The following is a 6,743-nucleotide window of genomic DNA, read 5'->3' on the forward strand; positions in this document are numbered from 1 at the left end:
GACAAAATGTGTTATCACAGGTGCTATCCTTTTATTAATTTTTCACATAAAATCCAAGAGAACTGTTTGCTAAGATACATACAGAAAATGATCAACAGAAAACTCTAGAAGAAAACAGGGAGTATGCTGTTTGCCCTCACATTCTGGTGATGGTCTGGCATGAACAATGATTTTTACTTCGCATCCAACTCATCGTCAGCTCACATGATCTGAATATTGACTCATGAGTGAACCAACCACTCTGTTAATTTTGGGTAAATTACAAAGAGGGAAGAGACGGACGGTATGGGGAGGGAGGAAGGAGGAGGGTTCAGGATGGGGAACACATGTATACCTGTGGCGGATTCATTTTGATATTTGGCAAAACTAATACAATTATGTAAAGTTTAAAAATAAAATAATAAAAAAAATTAAGCCGCAGAGCATCACCGAGAAGAGTCATGGGTTTTATTGATAAGGCTTTAAAAAGAGCACAAATGAATCTTGTATCCTATTAGGAAAAGCAAGCAAAGAAAGTACCAAGAATAAAGAACCTAACATGTGCTTGGCATTCTCTATTTATTTAAAATGCCCTACCCATGTGGATTATGATCAGTATTACTCCCATTCTGACTTTCAGTAGACCCGAGTTGCCTGGGTTTTGCCCACAGCCCCCCAGATTATAACACTTAGTATCACTCCATCTGTGGTTAACTTTTGGGCTCACCCTATCATACTTAGTGATGCCCAGAGCCCGATGTTTCCTCTTTGCCTTGTCCTCATACAGAAAGAAAGTTCATCTCAGAAGGCATTTGTCACTGCTCCAGTCGTGTCCAGAGGTACTCATTTATTTAGTCAAGGACGTTTAGTAGGAAGCCAGGCACTGCTGCAGGCGCTGGAGATACAGCAGTGAGCAGACAAACATCCCTGCCCTCTTGGGACTTGCATGCCATGAAAAGGAGATAGAAAATAAAGAAAACAAATAAATAAGATATCAGATCAGATCAATTCAGTTCAGTCGCTCAGCCGTGTCCAACTCTTTGTGATCCCATGAATCGCAGCACGCCAGGCCTCCCTGTCCATCACTAACTCCCGGAGTTCACTCAGACTCGAGTCCATCGAGTCAGTGATGCCATCCAGCCATCTCATCCTCTGTCATCCCCTTCTCCTCCTGCCCCCAATCCCTCCCAGCATCAGGTTCTTTTCCAATGAGTCAACTCTTTGCATGAGGTGGCCAAAGTACTGGAGTTTCAGCTTTAGCATCATTCCTTCCAAAGAAATCCCAGGGCTGATCTCCTTCAGAATGGACTGGTTGGATCTCCTTGCAGTCCAAGGGACTCTCAAGAGTCTTCTCCAAATACCACGGTTCAAAAGCATCAATTCTTTGGTGCTCAGCTTTCTTCACAGTCCAACTCTCACATCCATACATGACCACAGGAAAAACCATAACCTTGACTAGACGAACTTTTGTTGGCAAAGTAATGTCTCTGCTTTTGAATATGCTATCTAGGTTGGTCACAACTTTCCTTCCAAGGAGTAAGCGTCTTTTAATTTCATGGCTGCAGTCACCATCTGTAGTGATTTTGGAGCCCAGAAAAATAAAGCCTGACACTGTTTCCACTGTTTCCTCATCTATTTCCCACAAAGTGATGGGACCGGATGCCATGATCTTTGTTTTCTGAATGTTGAGCTTTAAGCCCACTTTTTCACTCTCCACTTTCACTTTCATCAAGAGGCTTTTTAGTTTCTCTTCACTTTCTGCCATAAGGGTGGTGTCATCTGCATATCTGAGGTTATTGATATTTCTCCCAGCAATCTTGATTCCAGCTTGTGTTTCTTCCAGTCCAGCGTTTCTCATGATGTACTCTGCATAGAAGTTAAATAAACAGGGTGACAATATATAGCCTTGACGTACTCCTTCTCCTATTTGGACCCAGTCTGTTGTTCCATGTCCAGTTCTAACTGTTGCTTCCTGACCTGCATACAGATTTCTCAAGAGGCAGATCAGGTGGTCTGGTATTCCCATCTCTTTCAGAATTTTCCACAGTTTCTTGTGATCCACACAGTCAAAGGCTTTGGCATAGTCAATAAAGCAGAAATAGATGCTTTTCTGGAACTCTCTTGCCTTTCCCATGATCCAGCGGATGTTGGCAATTTGATCTCTGGTTCCTCTGCCTTTTCTAAAACCAGCTTGAACATCAGGAAGTTCACGGTTCACATATTGCTGAAGCCTGGCTTGGAGAATTTTGAGCATTACTTTACTAGTGTGTGAGATGAGTGCAATTGTGCGGTAGTTTGAGCATTCTTTGGCATTGCCTTTCTTTGGGATTGGAATGAAAACTGACCTTTTCCAGTCCTGTGGCCACTGCTGAGTTTTCCAAAATAAGATATAAGTGTGTTAAATGAAAGAAAACTGAGATTGCTGGGATGGATAGAAGGATAGGTTACAACTTTAGAAAGAGGGCTGGGGAAGTATCACCAAGAGGATGATGTTTAAGTCAAAGCCTTCAAGAGGTCAGAGAGAAGAGCCTCGTAAACAGAGGGACAACATGCAGGTGCAAAGGTCCTGGGGTGAGAAGATGCCCTAGGGGCATCGGTGTGCCCTAAAAATAGCATGAAGCCCTCTGCATCTGGACTGGAGTGAGCAGGAGGAAGAGCAATGGAAAGTGAGACCAGAGAGTTAATGGTGCAGGAAAGTGAAAGGCAGGTAGCAGATTCACTGAAGCCATGTGACCACTTAGTTTTTCTAAATGAGTGGAAAACACTGAAAGTGTTAAGCAGCATAACGTGATCTGCCTTACATTCTAACAGGACATCCTGGAAATGGAGAACAGACACGGGTGCAATGGCAGAAACAGGGACACCAAGCAAACCAAGCAAGAGACAATGACAGCAATCCTGGGAAGGGACGATAGTGCCTTGAGCGCGATGGTTATGGATTAGCCAGATTCTGATAAAGCCAGCAAGAAAAAGCCCAGCTACCAGAAGGTGGCAAGGAAGCCCACGGCCAAAGCCTCAGTCCCGCCCGGGCACTCACGTTGTGCTGTAGCCCCCTTGATCTACAGAACATTTTGCTGATGTCCTGCCCTCTCGCCTTAGCAGATGCCGACCCTCAGTCACCCAGCAGGACTCAACCCTGAGGTCTCCTCACCAAGGAGCCTGGCGTGTAAAGCCTCATCACACTATTTCCTCATGTATTTGTTTTTCCCTACTAAACTCGGGGCTGCTGGGACTTAGAATCCAAGTCCTGCTGGAGGTTATAACCTAGTGCTGCGAACAGTGTCTGACAAAATTAGGGCTTATAAACCCATGCTTAATGAATAAATACAATCACATCTTTATTTCGGTTTGTTAATTTCTTGAGTTGCTCTTGCCTCTTTTGAAAAATGGAACAGCAACCTCCTGACTATGATGAAGTGACGAAATGCTCAGGATGGTTCCTGGCAGAGAAGAGCCACATGGATGTTCCTGGAACCCACAGATTTTCGGTATGCCCACCTAAAGTAGGCTTTGATATTTTTGCTGACTTTCTCTAGCTGTTGAAAACCAACTTTTCTGCTTTTTCTTTAAAGTGACATTCACTTTTTTTTTTTTTTAATATTTTCTCTCCCTTCTAAAATATTAGTCAAAGAATAAGAAAACAACTTTGAATTCAGAAAGAAACAAACCAAACTTCTGCAAAAGTTTTGCTTATTTACACAAAAACAGTTCTGTGAATCGCCCCCAAGGGAGACCGGGTGCTGACCTAATCTTGTTTGCCTTCCTATTCAGGATTCTTCACCATGGCTCTCCCTCGTGGCCTTAAAAGGAATTACCTACCACACGAAGGACTGCCTGCCTTGATGGTCATGCTTACTCGGTGTTTCTGGTCTAATGAAAGAGTGATATTGAAATTAGACAAAAACGCTTTTTTTTTTTTCATTTTTATTTTGACAGCTTAACTTTTTGAGGACTTTTTTTTCCCTCTTCTAAAGAAGTATCACATAGAAAAAAAAAGCAAACTGAATGCTTAGAAAAAAATATTATAATACTTCTTGGAAGGAACCAAAATGACATTCTTTTAAATAAAAGTGACTTGCAGTTATTGAGACTTCATATATGGGCTGAACAGCCCAGAAATGAATGAATTTTTTTCTTATTTACTCCCCTGTAGTAGTCTAGGAAAGGGGTACTGGTGTTATCTCCATTTCGCATTTAAGGACTCTGAGTCTCAGTGTGATTAATTGGAATTTGCCTAAGATAATAAGTGGCAGGGCCTCAAACGATACTCACTTCCCTCTAGAAGTGTCTGTTCTTCCCTTTTGTCACACTGTATGAATACGGGCTCTTACCACCCCGACCAGGGATCAAACCTGTGCCCTTGCACTGGAAGGTGGCTTCTTAACCACAGGGCCACCCAGGGAAGTCCTAAGTGTTCATTTTTATATTCCCATCTCCTGAGTCTTATTTCAAGCCCTTACCATCTCATTCTCCAATTGTTGCAGTGAGTCACTTATCCAGAGCAAAGGAGGAACAAAGGTCTAGAAATTTCTTTTCTTGTTCATTTTGAAGGTCATGCTAGAACCATCTCCTACAATCTTGATCTGATACCTTCCCTAGTCATAAAACACTGATCACTCTCACTGCACAGAACACAGGTCAAACTTCTTTGACATCCCAGCATCTTCTCCTGTGCCTTGGCCTACTTATCTGGTCTTTTCCATCACTAGCTCTTCCACTCAGGGCTGCAGTGTATAATTCAGCACTGAGAGCCTGCTCGACCCTGTGCAGTGACCTGCTTTAAAGGGCCCAAATGCTAGCCCATTTTTGAAACATCCCTTGGGCTCTCCAGCTCCATTTCCATTTCATCTTTCTTGAATGCCTTCCACCACCATTTGTCTACTGAGATCTTATCATATTCAAATGACTGCTCATCTTATTCATCTTTGATTACATCTTTCGCAATCACCTTGGTCAGAAGCAGTTTCTCTTTTTCAGCATTCAGATAAAGTTTATTTTGAACCGTGTATACGCTGTTATTCTCATATTGCTTTGGATAGTAATCTGTCTAATCTCTTCTACTATATTTCAATCATCTTGAATATAAGGAATTGTAAGAGTCAGGATAGGTTAGGCTATGGTACGTCACCAACAATGACAAAAATTCAGTGGGTGCAAATGCAAATGTATAATTCTATCAGCTCTGAACTTGGCTTCCACAGCATCATCCTCTGCCACGTGGAAAGCGGCTAGTTACAATAGCAAAGGGAATAGGAAGGTAAGCTGAACACTCGTGTCAGAGCTTCTACCAGAAGTGGCACATAGCACACATTATATCTGCTCTCAACTTACGTGCAAACAAAGTAATTGGTCAAGGGTAACTTCAAGAAGGGCTTCCTTGGTAGCTCAGCCGGTAAGGAATCCACCTGCCATGCAGGAGAGACCCTGGTTCAATCCCTGGGTCTGGAAGATCCCCTGGAGAAGGCAACTCACTCCAATATTCTTGCCTGGAGAATTCCATGGATGGAGGAGCCTGGCGGGCTACAGTCCACGGAGTCACAAGAGTCAGACACAACTTAGCAACTAGACGACAACAACAGCAACTTCAAGAGGAGGATGGATGTAGAAGGTACAGGTGCACACAGAGGAGAAAAGGAAGTGTGAATTTCATCGCAACATTTTTGGTGTTCAAACAATATTTCCTGCGAGATTTCTCCAAGCCAGAAGGATGGATATACTCTGTTTAAGCTGTGTACTTTGACTTTTCGAACTATGTTTTTGATTTGACTAATGTCCTTCCACTACAGATGACACAAAGAAAATGCCGGACCGCTAGCAGTGAGAAGCTTCCGTGATCTGTTGGAACCTGGGGGCTGAATGGTGCTCCAAGCCTAAATTATTTGAAGCACAGCTGTCAGGCATGATGGGATGGTCACTGGTGGTAGTATGAACATTACCTAGCTCTCAGCAAAAGACGTTTAATGCAGGGGATGTGGACTACAGCAGGAATCATGGGAAGCAGAGTTTTCTTGCTTTTCTCAGCAGATTAGGGGGAGGGTCTCAAGCATTTTGACCCTAAGAATGCCCTGGAGTGCACCCCCAGTGGTACAGGCTATCACCTGCTTACCTCCACAATTTGCAATGACCCCCAAAGAGCCAATATATTTAGAATTATAGGCGTCAAGGAGAGAAAAGAGGGCTGATCCAAGGAAATATTGATGAAAATCAGACTGTAAAGCACAGTCTTAGGAAAAGGGAATGGTATTTAAGTTATTTAAAACAGCCCATTTGGACAATTCATTTATATGGAAGGTCCAAGAAAATTAAGACATTCCAAGGTTTCTGGATGCAAAATTTAATTCCAGGGAAAATCACATTGTGACATGTAGGAGGAATGGAACCACTGCTTCTGACTTAAATTCTGTCCTGTTGGTCTGACGGGAGTAGATGTAGAGGGTCCTGGGGAAGCAGGTTAGAACAAGGAGCTGAGCTGGAAGGTTCCATCTTGCTTTTGCAGTACTAAGCTCTGCCGCCGCTGCTGCTGCTGCTAACTCGCTTCAGTCGTGTCCAACTCTATGCGACCCCATAGACGGCAGCCCATCAGGCTCCACCGTCCCTGGGATTCTCTAGGCTAGAACACTGGAGTGGGTTGCCATTTCCTTCTCCAATGTACTAAGCTCTATGATATACCAATAGGAGCATGATTTATAGCCCCCAAATCAGGTACTCTGTGGTCAGGTAAATTTTCACTTTCTGATCTAAACCAGTGGCTGCCAGAGTTCGAG

The sequence above is a fragment of the Bos indicus genome, chromosome 23 (genome assembly GCF_029378745.1).
Source record: "Bos indicus isolate NIAB-ARS_2022 breed Sahiwal x Tharparkar chromosome 23, NIAB-ARS_B.indTharparkar_mat_pri_1.0, whole genome shotgun sequence".
Lineage (NCBI taxonomy): Eukaryota > Metazoa > Chordata > Mammalia > Artiodactyla > Bovidae > Bos > Bos indicus.